The 17,571-nt window shown below is 35.9% G+C and overlaps 1 protein-coding gene across 6 annotated transcripts in view; it reads left to right on the top strand.

The window, feature by feature from the left end:
• The window catches only part of TSC22D2 (TSC22 domain family member 2), a 57,790-nt gene that overhangs the window by 25,459 nt on the left and 14,760 nt on the right, over positions 1–17,571 (top strand). For 2 of the 6 annotated variants that reach the window (XR_011388136.2, XR_011388135.2), the window contains one exon: positions 2,723–2,881. The exons of 2 other annotated variants lie outside the window; for them this stretch is intronic. The gene's annotated coding sequence lies outside the window, so the exon portion shown is untranslated. Of the gene's footprint in view, positions 1–2,722; positions 2,882–14,723; positions 14,743–17,571 lie in introns of those variants that run through there. 2 more of the 6 variants (XR_016233249.1, XR_016233250.1) reach the window with 2 other exon arrangements.

The following is a 17,571-nucleotide window of genomic DNA, read 5'->3' as shown; positions in this document are numbered from 1 at the left end:
GGACTATAAACATGATCTGTTGAATAGCCTTAGAGTTGTTTTTCAAAACTGTACTAATAAAATTCTTAAATGCATATAATACATAATGTGCTAACACTTCTTATTGTATATATATGCATATTTAAATTTTAGTATAGTTTATAGTGTGTCTTAAATTATCTTGCACCAACAACAAATAAGTAACGGTTCTTGTGATTGTGTGTATGTGTTTTTATATGTTAATTTCTTGGAACATATTGTCTTTCCAGCCTTGTTATTCTGTTAGGTACATTTGAACTAACTTTAAAAAACAATTCTTTGATATTTCTAAGCTCATTCTTCCAATACATAATCTGTAGAATGACTGTGTAATTTATTGGCGGTATATAAGATTGTCCTGTTTTCTTCCTTTCTCCATTTTTTTTTAAAAAAAGGGGCATTTCTGACCTTTAAAGAAGCAAGCATTTATCATGGATAGGATTTCTCAGAATAGAAACATCAGGGTGAAAATACGGCTAAATTAGTAGATGGTCTTAAAGAAATTTTAGATTATTTTTAAAGCAATGTGGTTTATACTTGCTAGTGAAATTTATATCAAACTGAGCTAAGCACATAATAACAAGTTCCTTTAGGAACTCTTGTAACCTTATTTGATTCAGCATTGTAGGTTTTCAAATAATTATTTACTATTACAAATCATCCACTGTGTTCTCCTGCTCATTATTTGGTTTTGTTAATATTTTTCATAAAATCAAATTAATCAAATAATGGTAAACTTAAGTTTAGTTTTTGCTGGGCTGCATTATGAAAACTGTTAATAGCACATTCTCAGTTAAATGGGATTTTTCCTCCTCACAAATTGAAAAATAATGAAATGATAAAATAAATGTCTACATTCTCAGTTAAATGTGACTTTTCTCACAAATTGAAAAATAATGAAATGATAAAATAAATGGGTACAGGAAATGTTTAAGATTTTTTTGATAGCAGTATTGCCAGAGATACAAGATTATAACTGATAAATTAGTATAGCTTTCTAAGTAAATATTAATTTTTAGGATGAATTCTAATTTTAAATTTTAATGGCTGTCTGATTAACTATTCATCTATAAGCATTTCAGTCCCCAATTTCAGCTGAGATACAGAATTTTTGCATCTTTTGTATGTTTTCTGAAGCACTGAGTTTAGCATACATTTATATTGTGCATACACCCTTAACATTACTTCCTGTAAGCTCTGGGCATTTATCATAACAGTGTTTTTTGGGGGGGCAGGCCCTTGTAACAAAGGGTCAAGCAATCTGCTCTTTGAAATGACCAGTTCATCAAAGCCTGAGAAACAAGCAAATTATCAGTATTATAAATATGTTTCAGGAGGCATTTACCTTAGAAAATATGGCTGTGCATTATATTTTCTCATGGGATTTGTCCCACAGAAGAATAAATCAAATATTTTTAAAATCTTGGTTGATAGAAGATAATAATTGCGTTAAAAAACTTTGTGAAAGCATTTTGGTAATGAGTTAATGAAATGACCACATCTCTAAACTATTACTTATCCTTACATATATAGATTTTTGCCTTCACCAGGTGATTATGCTATATTGCTGTGCTTTGACAAAAAAAAGTATATGATTTTATTGAAGTCAAATGTGTTGTGAGATTACATTTGGAAAGGTCATATTTGTAAATTGAAAAAATCCTAATAATTCTTCAGACCATGTGAGAGACTTTTAAATGACCATGTATAATAGAAGAGTTCCATTAAAAGTTAAATCTGTAACAGCATAACCCACCTTATACATTTGGGTCAAATATCTCTTGAGAGAGCCGCAGAGTTTCCTTTACAATGCTGTCTTTGAGTTTACTATAGCTTTGTACATATTGATCTTCCTCAATAATGGCCTCTTTCTTTTTTCCCCTCCCTTTTGCCCCATTGTATCCTTTTATTTAGGGGATTAATGTAGGCAAAACAGTGCCCACAACTATGTATTGCCTTTTTTGTGGATTATTGGCAACTAAAAATATAGTGCTTACCAGACAGAAGATGTTAGTACAGTGTTGCTTTTCAGGCATTAAAATAAATGTCCCATTGAAACCTTTCTGGTAAAATTTTAATAAATTTAGGGTGATATTCTTAATGAAGTAATTTTTGCTATTATTGAATCACCTACCCCCAGTTTTCTTCTGCACTCCTACATGGATAAGCAGTACACTGCTGAACTAATATGTTGTTTTGTCTATTACATCAAACCCATAATAAAATTTTATTCTTATATTGTGTATTTTTAGAATTGGGGGTAAAGGAGACAGTCTGAGATTAAGTATAAAAATTAAATGCTGACTTAGCATTTAAATGATCACTGTTGAGTATACTGATCAAGCCACTTGCACTGTAAGCCTAGAAACTCATATTTAGATGTGGATCAAGTAATAGAACTCAAATGCAATTCAGTAGAACTACAGTGTTGTCTATATCAGGTTATGGTGTTAAATCACAATTTCTGCATCATGATCTTAAACCTTTAATTGGTTCCATTTCCACTTTACTAACAAGTTTTCCTGATGGCCTGAAAGTCCATGTTGATATTTAAAGTTTGAAGTATCTAGATCAAATATGAAATTATTTTACATTAAAAAAAGTACAAAATATCAGTTGTGTAATCGGTAAAACAAAATTTTGCTATAAAAGATTTTTAAAGGCTATTTGATTAAAACACTTATTTACTTAAACTCTTTGCTAGAATTTTTTTTAGAATTCAGCATCGGAGGAGGAATGTGACATAATAATGATCGAAAGCCGAAAGTTTAAAAGTTGTGATGCCCTCACATGGTTGGAGGGTTATTCTAGCTTCTAAGGACTGAATGTTGTCCACAAGAGTGTCTCATCAGGTCATAAATTGGTAAGACTTAATGGATTAGATTTTATGTATTATACCTGATGTTATTGTATTGAGATGAATATTTATGAACAAAGTGAGCACATTGTATAATTTAAGAGTATAGTATTAAATATAAGTTAAAACTTGGAATTTGAAATACTTGGCATATGTAATCTTTTCAGTCTCAGGCTGAAGGCCATATCTTTGCAGTGGTGTTTAATAAATATATCAGTTTTAAAAAGAAAGTAAAATCCTATATTAGTAAGTTTCTTTAAATATTGCTATTGCATCTGCTACAGATGCATACAATATAATGTAGAGGCCCACATACTTTCTAGTTATTATCACAGGATATTTGTGATACATCACAGGAGATATTTGAGAAACATCAATAATATCAGCTGTCAATATACCAGTCTTGGCTTTCTAAATAAAAAAAAATGATATCCAGTTTCTTCATAAAATATAGTTTAAATTAATTTTATTGCTTTTGGGGGATTTTCTTAATAAAAGGCATTTTTCTTAAATGCCTCTAAAGCCAAAAAAACTCTCAGTTTTTACATTGAGAACATCAGAGATGCCAGTATCACATGAAACATGTTAGAAGTCAGTATATATTTTTGTGTGCCCTAAAAATTAATCCCTCTTAGAATTGTATCCTGTTTAGAAATAAACCGAATTTGTCCTGTGTACCCTTCTTATTTTGCTTTGGTACACAGCTTTATTTGTAGGAGATGTTCTTAGAATAATATAATTTAGTTCAGGATGAGATCTTGCAATCTTTAATGTAAGAATCATATTTTGCAGATTAAAAAATTAAAGCCATACATTTGTAAAATTAATATTTTCATTAAAGTATGATATACACATTCTTCAAATCTATCAAAAAGATTAGTTTAAATTACTTATTTTCCAGAAAAGCCAGAAGGTTGGGGTTGATGTCAATTGAACAGGCCACTGTATCTATTTCAACTTTATCCTTAACCAGCGATAAGTTATTTTCTTCCTTATACATACATGCTCATACCATTCTATCTTTTGAATAATTTTCTAAATTGTTTCTGATGATGGTATTCCATGATTTTGTGTTTGTCATATTCTTAAAACATGAAATTTCTTAAACCAGTGTACTTGTTATCAGTGGTAGTCCAGAAACAAATACAACAAACTAATAAGTTGCCTCCTAATCAATATGAGGGCTTACTCTATATATGTGGAAAATTGAATTAAGAGATAATGTGAATTTTCCATGAACTTTTTGAAGCCCCTTGTACTTTTCTATTTTCTTTCTTTTCTTTCTACCATAAACTTACACACCTTAGATAACCAGGAAATGATTTCTAATTTCTCTCCTGTAGGTTATATCCATATTTAGAAGTCAGTGGTTGGGCTTCAGGGGATCATGAACCCTGTGGAATTTTGAGTAGAATTTCTTTATGTTCAGTTTTCCATGAATGGTTTAGAGCATCTGTCAAATTCTCAAAAATAGTTAAGTAATATTGCTAGTGAATGTTTTGTTTCTGAATAACAATCCTAGGCACCCAAGTATGTGAGTGACTGATGAAAGACATTTTAATAAATGCATTGATCATATAACTTACTGATATTTATCCAAGGTTAGCTTATTGTAAGTGACCATTAGATTGTTGAGACAAATCAGAGCCTACTGCTTTAGGAGTCTCATATTGTCAATCTCTGTACTTGAAGGTTGACTGGATTTCTTCACGATTTTGCTGTGTTTCGCTGTTGAGTGGCGACTGTGTGTTAGGCACACAGTATTTTTAGTATATTACATCCTTTAATAGTCCTAACAGTAATATAGATACAATCAAAGTCCTCAGTTTACAGAGAAGGAAATTGAAAGACAGGTTAAGTAACTTGCTCAAGTCACATAGCCATTGCATGATGGAGCTGGGATTCAGATCTCGCTTTCTGACTGGAGCTCACACTCTGGTTCAGGAAGCTCTGATGTACAAGGTAATTCCAGAAAATGTGAAGGATCAGCTAAAAACCTTTTCTATTGTGTGAAGATGTGATTGCATAAATTTGATTTATTTTGAACTGGAGTAATGATGGCTCATCTTTTAATATAAAACCATCTTTGAAAGCATTTGCTAAAAAATAAATGTTTTAAGTTGTTTCCTTGTATTATAAAATACTGTTTGAACTTAATGCTTATGATTATAAACAAATAAGTGTGGGGGGCTTTTTTTTTTTTAGAAAGCCTTTGTACTTTACAGTAGTATTAAGTGTAACCACTGAGGAGCTCATCATTTAGTATTTTAGATTTCTAAGAAACAAACACTAGAAGGTATTTTTAAAAGTTTCTTTGAATTACAAATGAGGTAGTAGGAAACATCACATTACCAAATAATAATAACAACCCTGCTTAATGTTTTTTTTTAAGATTTTTATTATTTATTTATTTGAAAGTCAGAGTTACACAGAGAGAGGAGAGGCAGAGAGAGAGAGTGGTCTTCTATCTGCTGGTTCACTCCCCAGATGGCCACAATGGCCAGAACTGCGTCGATCCGAAGCCTGGAGCCAGGAGTTTCCTCTGGGTCTCCCATGTGGGTGCAAGGCCCCAAGGACCTGGGCCATCCTCTACTGCTATCCCAGGCCATAGCAGAGAGCTGGATCGGAACAGGAGCCACTGGGACTAGAACTGGCGCCCATTTGGGATGCTGGCGCTTCAGGCCAGGGCATTAACCCGCTGCGCCACAGCGCCGGCCCTTAAGTAAGAGTTTCTCATTGCTCTTAGTTGTGAATAATTATATTGAGAAAGCTTTTTTAAATCTACTTTTAAAGTGTTTATCAGGAAAAGTTTACTTGGGGCAGGGGAGTATATGCATGTTCTTAATCCAGCACATACTTTGAGTGTATCCTTTTAGTAGGTTTAATTTTACTTTCAGATAAGTTCCAAACTTTAGAACTTTCTCCCTGTTTTTAAATATTTATAATAAAGTATTTAAATATGGATTAAAGTTAAATCCACAATAATAATGCTTAAAATAAAACTAAGTTAAAATAAGAATTTATTTACTTTTTAATTAAATTGAAATAGCTTGCGGATCAAGTATAAACTGTTTCTTCAGTGCCATAATTAAAATTACAACTTCAAAGTCTTTTTTTAATAAACATCTTTTATTACCATTTTCTTTTTAAAAAATGCATTTATATTTTTGAAAGAGAGCACACGCTTCTATCTGCTGGTTCACTCCCCAAATGGCTACAATACCCAGGGCTGGGCTAAGCTGAAGCCAGGAGCTTCTTCTGGTTCTCCCATGTAGCCCAGGCATCTGGGCCATCTTCCACTGCTTTCTCAGGTGCATTAACAGGGAGCTGGCTCTGAAGTGGAGCAGCTGGACTTGAACTGGCTCCCACGTAGGATGCCAGTGGCACATGTGGTGACATAACCTGCTGTGCCACAGCGCCGGCCCTCAGAATACACATTTATATTCCAACTTATTTAGTAGTCATAATGTATTTGCCTTTTCAGAATTAAAACTTTGGAAAATTTGGAAAACAGAAAAGAACAACCAACATCTAATTCAAGTTTTTATTTTTTTAAGATTTATTTATTTATGAACTTGAAAGGCAAGGTTGCACAGAAAGAGAGAGAGACAGAGAGATATCTTCCATCTGCTGAGATAGAAGATCTTCTGTTCACTTCCCCAAATGGCCACAGTGGCTGGGCTGGGGCAGGTGGAAGCCAGGAACCTGAAACTCCATCAGGGTCTTCTAAGGTGGTACTGGAACCCAAGCACTTGGGGCCATCTTCAGCTGCTTTTCCAGACATGTGAATAGGGAGCTGTAATCCCAAGTTTCTAATACATTTAGTGTCTCAATGTTTGCATGTCCCTTTTTAGATTTTGTATACATATGTATATGAGGGGTTTTCAAAAAGGTTCATCAAAAATGTGATTTTAAAGAAACAAAGGCCAGCTCTGTGTCTTGGTGGGTGAAGCTGCTGTCTGCAGTGTCAGCAGTCCCATGTGGGCTCTAGTTCTAATTCCAGCTGTTCACTTCCAATCCAGCTCCATGCTAATGGGCCTGGGAAAGCAGCAGCAGATGGTCTGAGTGCTTAGGTCCCAGAACCCACTTGGGATACCTGGAGGAAGCTCCTGGTTTCAGATCTGCCCAACTCCAGCCATTGTGGCCTTTTAGGGAATGAACAAGCAGATGGAAGGTATCTTTCTCTCTCTCTCCCATCCCCCCCCCCCCCAAATCTGCCTTTCAATTAAATAAATAAATCTTTAAAAAAAAAAAAACTACATGTGGATTTCAAAATTTTTGTGTACCAAAATAGATAGATTTTAATTTCATTTTTCCATGAACTTTTTGAAAGTACCCTTGTATTTTAATAGTTGGAATCGTGGTAGATGTTAGTTTTCAGTAGTTTTTAAACTATTTAAATAAAAACTAAACTCAGCTAATACTGCTGTAGATGGGTTTTGAATTTTCTATTGGTATTTGATATTTGACATCTGTAATACTATTCCTTCCCAGTTTTTCTTCCTACATGGCTATTATGTTTTTCCCAGACTCCTTGATAGACCTTTTTCTTCTGTCCTTTTAAATATTGTTGGAGTCCTGACAATGCTGTCCCCCTCTTCTCACATTCTTCATCACACTAAGAGCATATAAATGGCTTTGCAAGTCAACTTTGTCCTGTAGAAAGCTGTTAGGCTCTCAGACCTGCTACCTCCAGCCTAGAGCATCTCTCCTTATATTGATGTCTATCTGATCGCTCTTAGTTAAATCAGCACTATCTCCTGATTATTTCCTCAGACTATTGATCTCTCTCGTCCGCATTCAGGGCACTCTCTTTTCTTTTTCTTTTTCTTTCTTTCTTTTTTTTTTTTTTTTTTAAGATTTATTTATTTACTTGAGATGCAGAGTTACAGAAAGAGAGAGGTCTTTATCTGCTGGTTCATTACCCAAATGGGTGCAGTGGCCAGGGCTGGGCCAGGCCAACGCCAGGAGCCAGGAGCTTCTTCCTGGGTCTCCTACTTTGGCCATCTTCTGCTTCTTTCCCAGGGGCTTTAGCAGAGAGCTGGATCAGAAATGGAGCAGCTGAGACTTGATCCAACCCCCATTTGCGGCCACTGCAGGCCGCAGCTTAACCTACTCTGCCACAGCACCGGCTCCTATTTGAGTTTCCTGATGTGGCTAACTGCACCTACTGTTCTTTTTAGTTGGAACATGTATATATGTGTGTCCTTTTCTTCTCCACCCAACTTAGCGCTTCCTTGAGTAAACAATTCTCTGCTGACCCTAGATCATGATTATGTGCTCCCAAAATACCCCCTAAAGACTGTCTTAGGGTTTATCACACTTAACTTATGTATCTCCTACACTAAACTGTAAACTCATAAACTCTGAGACATTGTTTATTTGACATCGTTTCCCAGCATTTGAAAATGTTTAAGTACGTTGAAATCCCTTTGGAATGTGGTATCTTCCTCTGCTTTCCCAGACACATCAACTGGATCTGAAGTGGAGCAGCCAGGACCCCATATGGGATGCTGGCATTGCAGACAGTTGTCCTCTGGTTATTTATTCTAGCCACTTTAACTATACTTAAATCAGGTCTACAGTGTTCCTCCCATACCCCCAGTAATATTTACCTTAGCATTCTGGTCTTTCTCCATTTCATATTTAAACTTTTCATAAACCCTCACTATGTAACACAATCTTAAAACGTAAAGCAGAAAAGTCAAATATGATTGTCATCCTTAAAGCATATGAAAGAATGTTAGGGGCAGATGTTTAGCTTAGCAGTTATGATGCCAGGTAGGACACCTGCATCCACATTGCCACATTTGATGGCCAATTCAGCTCCTGACTCCTGCATCCACATTGCCACATTTGATGGCCAATTCAGCTCCTGACTCCGGCTTGCTATTGCAGACCCTGGGAGGCAGCAGATGATGGCTAAAGTATATTTAGTTCCTGCCACCCACATGGGAGACCTGAATTGAGTGCCTAGCTCCAGTTCTGACTCAACCCCGGCTCTGTTCATGTGGTTGTGAACCAGTAGATTGGTGTTCTCTGTGTCTTGTCTGTTAAATTAAAATATATATATATATGTATATATATTATACTATAGATTCTGTGGAAACACTGAGCTGAGTACATTCTCTTAATTATTTTTGTGTTTTCATAGCTGCCGTCATCAAGAATATGGATTCCTTTATGGTCAAAATGACGTGATGACAGGTTGAACTGTCTTTATCTGACCTGACCAATCAATCCTGCAAACCTTTGTCTTCTTTTCTCCCTTCAGGATCGCTTTTGGTTTCTTCCACTTCTTTCCTTTACATTCAATTCTGATTGAATGGAGAGTAAGATAGGTTCTCTTAACTAACCAATGAGTAGATATGATTATACAAGTAAGCCTTTCACTGAATTTACAGATGGCTCCTTTCTAAATCCGTGATTCTAATATATAAAGGTCTTTATCAAATTTTTTATCTACAAGATCATCCTGAGCTTTTAAAGTCCACCTGTTTTCCCAGAAGTCTTCTATAATTTGTTGTCACCGTGACCAGTATATGGAGCAGCTTAATTTGGGCGGCAGTAACCTGCTAATCCATACAGTTCTGTCTGTTCTTTCCCTCAAACTTAATGTGGTTTTTATGTTTACTTGAGTTTGTTGCCTGTTCATAAAAACTGCTACACCTTCTTTTCTCTCAGTGATTAACAAGATGCAAGGAACAGAAAAAAAAATAAAAAGGTTTATTCACTTTTACCTAAACTATATAAGGGAGAATAAAAAATTCTAAAGAGCTGCCCATTTTTACTGTGTTCCAGTGATATCCTTCTAATTAATGCCTGATAGTATAAATAGCTGATTAGTTTCTTACATCTTTGTCCTGGCATGGTAAAGAAAACAAAATTACTTATGGAAGAATCACAAGGGCAGAGCCTGTTCTCAAGGAAGGAAGAATTAGGTATAAAATTCTGTGATTTACCATGTCTAAATTACAGAATTGTTATTGCCGAGAATGCGAGGACATGGAGTTAGCTTGAAGAGGGAAATGGTCGTTAGCTAGTAAAACTTTGTTACTGAAAATGAACCTATTTGAATACAGTTCTGCTTGAGTGAAAAAATACCTTAAAACCCTTTGGATTTCATAGTAGTGCTGTCATACTTTTCTTTGTTCTGCATCAGAATCCCTTTTTTGAATTAAGTCATTCTAAAGCAGTAATTCTCACCCAGAATAAGACATGATTTAAAAGCGGAGCAACATTTTATCTTACTGTTTTTATTTATTTTTAGTAATATTCATTGTTGAACTTTTATGTAACTAAAGAAAATCCTGGGATATTTTTAATTAAACTTTTTTTGTCAATCACATACTGTCTTTTTTAATGTTCAATCCACAGGAATGAAATGTTTAATAAGCATTGTTATAAATTTAAATCTCAAGTCAAACAATTTTTACTAACATCCCTTTTAAGTACTTTAAGTTTTTCACAGTTGCTTGAATACAAAGAAGTCAGGTACATTTGTTAAGACAACTAGAATTGTCTCATTGATTTCGGTGATACATAAATATAAACCTGTTTATAAATATAAAACCTGTTTCTTAATATTAATTTATCATAATTGATTTTTATTTACACCTCACTGCCTCAGGGACTTTTTAAAAATTTTTGTGTTTAACAGTCACTGAGAAAGTAGATCTAAGAAAGTGTTGAAGTCCATATTTACCCAAACAATAGAAGAAACTAATTTTTTTTAAGATTTGCTATTGTGGAGCCAGTGTTGTGGCATAGCAGGTAAAGCCACCACCTGTGACACTGGTATCCCATATGGGTGCCGGTTTGAGACCAAGCTGCTTCATTTCCTATCCAGCTTTCTGCTAATGGCCTGGGAAAGCATCCGAAGATGGCCCAAGAGCTTGGGCCCCTGCACCATCATGGGAGACCTGTAGAAAGCCCCTGGTTCCTGGCTTTGGACCAGCCCAGCTCCAGCAATTGCAGCCATTTAGGCAACCAGTAGATAGAAGATCTCTCTCTCTCTCTCTAATTCTGCCTTTCGATAAATAAATAAATAAAGGTTTACTATTGTAAAACATCTCACAAACAAGGAAATTGGTTTCAGCATGTTAACTTGCTTAAGAACACTCCTCCCCCCTTGTAAGTGAATAGAGTTCAGATTTTAAAACAGCTTGTCTAATGCTAAAGCTGCTGCTCTTTAATCACTTTATTGTGCTTTGAGAATTTAGCTTTTTACTCGGGCAGCTGCTGAGAGGTAAATTGTCTTACAACATAGAATGTCTGACTCCTGCATGAAAAGAACCAAAGGAGAATAACCCAAGTGGTAGAAAACCTAGACAACTTTAATTTCCCAAGGCATGTATTATATTCACAATGTTGTCTTTATATTTGTTGAAGATGAAAAGTAATTCTTAGCTTAAACATAGTGAATTTCTCATTTGTATTAAGAATTTTGTTGCATGTATCTCTCTCTTTTTTAATTTATCTATTTGAATGTAAAATGACAGAACGAGAAACAGAGAGATCTTCCATCTGCTGGTTCATTCCCCAAATGACTGCCAGCAGCAAGGGCTGGGCCAGGCTGAAGCCAGGAGCCTGGAACTCCATCCATGTGTCCCATGTCTATGGCAGGCCATCTTTAATTACATTTTGAGGCACCTTAGCAAAGAGCTGGATGGGAAGTGGTACAGCCACTCTAATATGGAATGCCAACCTTGGCAAGCAGCAACTTAACCCACTGTGCCACTGTGCTGGCTCCTTATCTCTCCTTTTAAATTTAAATCATCTACCTTCTAAGAGAGACTTTTAAAATCAGTATTGAAAAATACAGATGTTTTACTGGTTAAGGTATTCTTTAATCACAAAATAGTGCTGTTTTTAGAAACCGTAAGCTTCTATGCCAGCAGACTAAAGGAATTGTTTGGAAATATCTACAATGAATACATGAAACTATATTTCACTTTATTCCTTTTTAATGTAACTATATTATTTGAGTTTTTGTCAGGTATGCTAGAAATCAGTTGATAAAATTTGAAATTCTTTCTATTCTTACCCCTCACCTCTTCTGCTTTCTTAGATGCCAGTGTACATCTTAGTCTAGGTAATTGTCAATCACATACTGTCTTTTCAGTCTACAGGAAATAATTAAAAGTAAACCAACACTACAGTGTCTAATTTTCAATTAGGTTTAAAGATTTATTTTGTTTATTTGAAAGACAGTTAGAGAAAGGCAGAGGCAGAGAGAGGTCATCCATCTGCTGATTCACTCCCGAAATGTCCTCAGCATCGAGAGCTGAGCCAATCTGAAGCCAGGGGACAGGAGTTTCTTCTGGGTCTTCCACGTGGGTACAGGGGCCTAAGGACTTGGGCCATCCTCCACTGCTTTCTCAGGCACCTTAGCAGGGAGCTGGATCGGAAGTGGAGCAGCCAGGACTCAAACCGGCACCCATATGGGATGCCAGTAATGCAGGCTGGGGCTTTAACCCACTGTGCTACAGCCCCGCCCCTTCAGTTGGGTTTAAACCCTTTAGTATGTATCCTTCACTTCTCAGTAATATATTACTATAAAATTGCCTGGTTGCTGCTGTGTAAACAGCACAATGAAATCTTTTTAAGTAGAGCCTGCCCTGAACGTGAGCATTTTTACACCTGGGAAAATGCCGCCCTCCTCCTACGAAGGAAATCATCTTCTCATCCATCAAATCTTGTCTAATGTTAGTCTGATAAGAAACCACTAGCTAGAACATGAACCCTTAAGGAGATACAATTCCAGGATCTTAACATTTAAGTATTGAACTTGAAATAAACTCTTCTACTTTATTTGAAGTATTTGGATTGTAATAGTGCAGTTTCTATGCCGATTTCATTTTGTGTCAGTGTTCAGTTTTTCTAGATTAAATTCTTTTATCTTCCATTTTGAATGTTTCAGTAGAAAGAATTTTAGTTCGGCTAGTTTTTAGGTTTTTTTTTAAGGTTTATTTTATTTATTTGAAAGAGTTATTGAGGGAGATAGAAACAGAGAGGTCTTCCATCCACTGGTTTACTCCCCAGATGGCCGCAACAGCTGGAGCTCCGCCTATCCGAAGCCGGGAGCCAGAAGCCTCTTCTGAGTCTCCCACATGGGTGCAGGGGCCCAAGGACTTGGGCCATCTTCTACTGCTTTCCCAGGCTATAGCAGAGAGCTGGATCGGAAGAGGAGCAGCTGGGACTAGAATCAGCGCCCATATGGGATGCTGGCGCTTCAGGCCAGGGCATTAACCTGCTGCGCCACAGCGCTGGCCCCTCAGCTAGATTTTTACACTGTTTCCTTAGATTAACTCATTAAGAAAAAGTTATATCAGAACTTTAGTAATAGATATTAAAATGATGCGCCCAAAAATCATAACTTGGAAATGTGAAGATATCTGGAAAAAGAAGATAATGTTAATATTAATCTTAGCTATATTCTTTGGAATACATTAAAATTTTTCTTGAAAGGCAGGAGACACAGAAAGAGTTTTCATCCTTTGAATCATTCCCCAAATGCCCACAATAGCCAGGGGCAAGGCCAGGCTGAAGCCAGGAGCCAGGCATGGGTGGCAAGGCCTCAAACACTTAGGCCATCACGTGTTGCCTTCTGTGGTACACATTAGCAAGAAGCTAGAGTTTGGAACTTATCTGGATCTGGGACCTGTACCAAGACACTCTGACATGGAATGAGGGCATCCCAATCAGTGCCTTAACTACTACACTGAATGTCCTCCCCTAGAATGCGTTTTTAATAAAACTTTTTTTGTTGTATAAGTTTATGTAGCCTATTGTATCTTAGGTGTTTACCATAAGTTTTTACTATTTGCTTACTAGCTTTACTTTTAATAAATATATAATAGGTATATTGGAAGTTAAAATATTACCTATATCATCTTCTTAGTTGGTTAGACTTCACTCTAAGCCAAGAAATTAAATTTTATAAATAACAAATATCACTTAACATTGATTATTGTTTCAAATGATGAATATAGCACCTTATCTTGGAAAATGAAGTAGTTCCTAGAAGAAGTAGATTTGGTACCTCTTCCCACATTTCTCCCCTTCCTGTTTCCTGTTGTTACTTATGCTTTGTGACATTTGTTCAGGTCTTGAGTTCAGACTGGACAGGGTATGTACTTCATGAGTCATTTTCATTTTGAAATGTCTTTCTTAGTATTCTCTAAAATGTAGTGAAAGTAATTTGACTTCCAACTCTTTTCCCCCATCTGTCTGCCTTCCAAAACAGGGAACTGCCTTGTTGGTTTGTGTGTATGTATCCATCCACGGTTAATGCATCCTACAAATAAAATACATATTCTGTCCCTTCACATAAATGATAATGTGTACACCTCTGTACTTTAATTTTAAGTTCTTCAGCATCTTTTGTTCCCCTCTCAATGCACAGAAAAGCTTCTTCATGGTTTTACATATAAGTGCCTACTATAAAACCAAGTGAATGATTATACTATGATTTATTTAAGCAGTTCCCTATTGATAGAAACCTTGATGTTATAAACAGTGCTATAAAGAATAGCCTTGTAAATACATTATTTCCTAAGTATGTAAAATGTCTGTAAGATAAGTTTCCTGATGTAGGACTGCTGGCCCAAGGAGTAAGTAAATTTGGAGGGGAGAAGGAGAAAAAAAGGTTATCTGTCTTGGAAAGGAATATTCCATTTAGTTTTAATCTGTGTGTTTATTATGACTGAAATGTTGAGTTTTTCTTTTTTAATCTTTCTTGTGAATCCTACCTATTTTTCTCAGACTTTTCATCTTATAAATTCAAGAAGTAGTATATGCTTTAGAGAAATTATTGAAGATGCTTGTTTTTTTTCTATATTTTCAGGCACATAGGTATATACCTTTCCCTTTCTGAAGTATTAAAGAAATTCTTCCTAATGGGCTTTTGCAAAGTCCTTGATACAAATAATGCGACTGACTCTGGACAAAGGAGGTCTGAAGTAGAAGAAGGATTTTATATTGATTTCATGCTTTTTTACAAACACACTTTGGATTTTTTTTTTTACCATATGAATGTTTCTTTTAAAAAAATTTTATTTTGAAATGGATACACAAGAAATTACAGAAAAAAAATAATACAAAGAAGTCTCATGTGTCTTTCTCCAAGTTCCCCCAGTGATGACGTTTTGTGTAACTGTCGAATAGTATCAAAGCCAGGACATTGGTACAGTCCACAACCTGTATCCTTTTTTCCTGTTTTTAAATATTTTTTTCCTGCCAGGAATTTGTGAATTAACCAGATGAAAATAAAATATGCTAACGGAATTTCTGAACAAAGTTTTTGTAAAAGATGCTGACAGTACATATCAGTCATTGTGTGCATACTTAAGTAGTTTTTAAACATTCTTTGGTAAAAGATTTCATCACCATTCTAAGGCTGGTTACTTAAGAAAATAACTGTTTTTTAATTAGCCATTTTATCTGCTTTCTTAAAATTGTTAACTGTTAATAAACTTTTCAGCAGGGCATTTTTGTAGACTTCTAAAAATTTTTAAATTAAATGGAATACTTGCTTTATGTTCGTAAGGCCAACAATTAGAATGTAAGAGGACTTCAAAAACTTTATGGAAAAATTGAATTGAAATATTGTTTTACTGTAAAAAATAATTTTTATACTTGCTTTTTTTTTTTTTTTTTTTTTTTTTTTTTTTTTTTGACAGGCAGAGTGGACAGTGAGAGAGAGAGACAGAGAGAAAGGTCTTCCTTTGCCGTTGGTTCACCCTCCAATGGCCGCCGCGGCCGGCGCACTGCGGCCGGCGCACTGCGCTGATCCGATGGCAGGAGCCTGGAGCCAGGTGCTTTTCCTGGTCTCCCATGGGGTGCAGGGCCCAAGCACCTGGGCCATCCTCCACTGCACTCCCTGGCCACAGCAGAGGGCTGGCCTGGAAGAGGGGCAACCGGGACAGAATCTGGCGCCCCGACCAGGACTAGAACCCGGTGTGCCGGCGCCGCTAGGCGGAGGATTAGCCTAGTGAGCCGCGGCGCCGGCCACTTGCATTTTTCATGAGCATTTTGAAGATTCTTGTATGCATGGATTTCAGATTTTTTGCAACAAAATAAACTCAAATTTTGAAAAATTATTTTTAAGAGAGATCTGTCATCTGCTGTTTAACTCTCCAAATGCCTACAACAGGCAGGGCTGGGCCAGGCCAAAATCATAAGCCAGGAACATATGCAGGCCTCCCATGTGGCTAGCAGGGACCAAGTACTTGAGCCATTACCTGCTGCTTCCCATAGTGCAATATACATTTTCAGGAAGCTGGAATCAGGAATGCAGCTGGGACACAAACCCAGGCAGTTTGATAAGGGTGCATCCCAAGCAGCTTCTCAACTGCACACCAAATGCCCAACCCTAAACTTGTTTTTTGATTTTATTTTTTCATGAACTTTTTGAAATAGTCTTATGCATAAAATGTTTAGTTCTTAGTTTAATTCACTGTTATCTTGTCTACTGTTTTATTTTTTACCATAGAGTTTTACATCTGGTCAGGGATTAAGTCTGTATGTATCTTATCTAGGCTTTTTTAAAAAAGAGTTGTTATTTGCTCTTAAATTAATCGTTAAGCTGTATTTTTTAGTCCCCTCTTAAAGAAGAGTGGTGGATGTTTTAGTATGTTTAACCTTTACAGACTTGCTAAATTATGAACTCATTCAATGTACTCTTTTGCGATTCTTTTCTAAAAAAACAAAGCATGTATTTCTTGGAGAAAAAGTAAAATGTTTTCCAGGTCAGAATTGATGCGTTTTCGTAACAATGATGTTATTACAGCACTTATTTGGGAAAGTAAAGGTGGGGAGAATGAAGGTTCTGGATGATTTAGTAGAAGCAGTATATGATTCCTGAGGACTGGCCAGCAAGAAAGGTTGTAGCTTCTTTTTACTTCTGAGTTTAAAGAATCAGTTTTGTTTGGTTTGGATGAGGGAGCTTGAGAATGAAAGTATCAGATTTACCAGCTCAGAGGAGTTTGTTCTTATTACAAAAGAGTTGACTCTGTAATTTAAGGGTGTACCTTTAATGAGTTTATAATTGCAATTATGACTCAACACCAGCTATAAGGTCTTTTAATATAGCAAACTAAGTTTTTTACATTATTTTGCTTATAAATATATAGAATTTTAAAACAACCTTTGCTTTCTAACAAACCAAAAGGACATGGTTGTTCTTAGAGAATAGGTGAACTCTTCTGGCTGTCCAAAGATCATTGAGCAAATGCCTTTTCCAAGAAGTTACTTCCCTTATTCTCAGAGCTGAAACTTTTCCAGGAATGTGCTAGATTAGATAAGATAAGTATTGTGTATGAACATGGTTTAATCTTTGGATACATGCTTATACTTTACAACTAACACTTGGTGCTTAGTTCAGGCACTCTTCATAATATACATAATCAGAATTTATAGTTGGGGAAACAAAACCATACACTTCACCTTAAGCTAGATTTGAATCATGTCCCTAGCATTGTCTTTGAGCAAGTTACTTAGCCTAGCTTTCTTCAACTGTAAAAAGAGAATGTTGCTTAGGCTTCCTGTAAGGAATCACTAATATGTACCTGCCACAAAGTGGACAGTCATTGAGCATTCTTTTCCTCTATTTGTTGCTTTGTTGATGAACATTTATATCAAGAGGAGGACAGAAGAAAAACAAACTACTCAAATTGTGTCCACTTGGAAAAAGA

The sequence above is a fragment of the Oryctolagus cuniculus genome, chromosome 4, assembly GCF_051225735.1.
Source record: "Oryctolagus cuniculus isolate XC-2025 breed Fujian yellow rabbit chromosome 4, ASM5122573v1, whole genome shotgun sequence".
In the NCBI taxonomy this organism is placed as follows: domain Eukaryota; kingdom Metazoa; phylum Chordata; class Mammalia; order Lagomorpha; family Leporidae; genus Oryctolagus; species Oryctolagus cuniculus.
The sequence above is the reverse complement of the archived record's forward strand: the minus strand, read 5'-3'. Positions and strand labels throughout refer to the sequence as shown.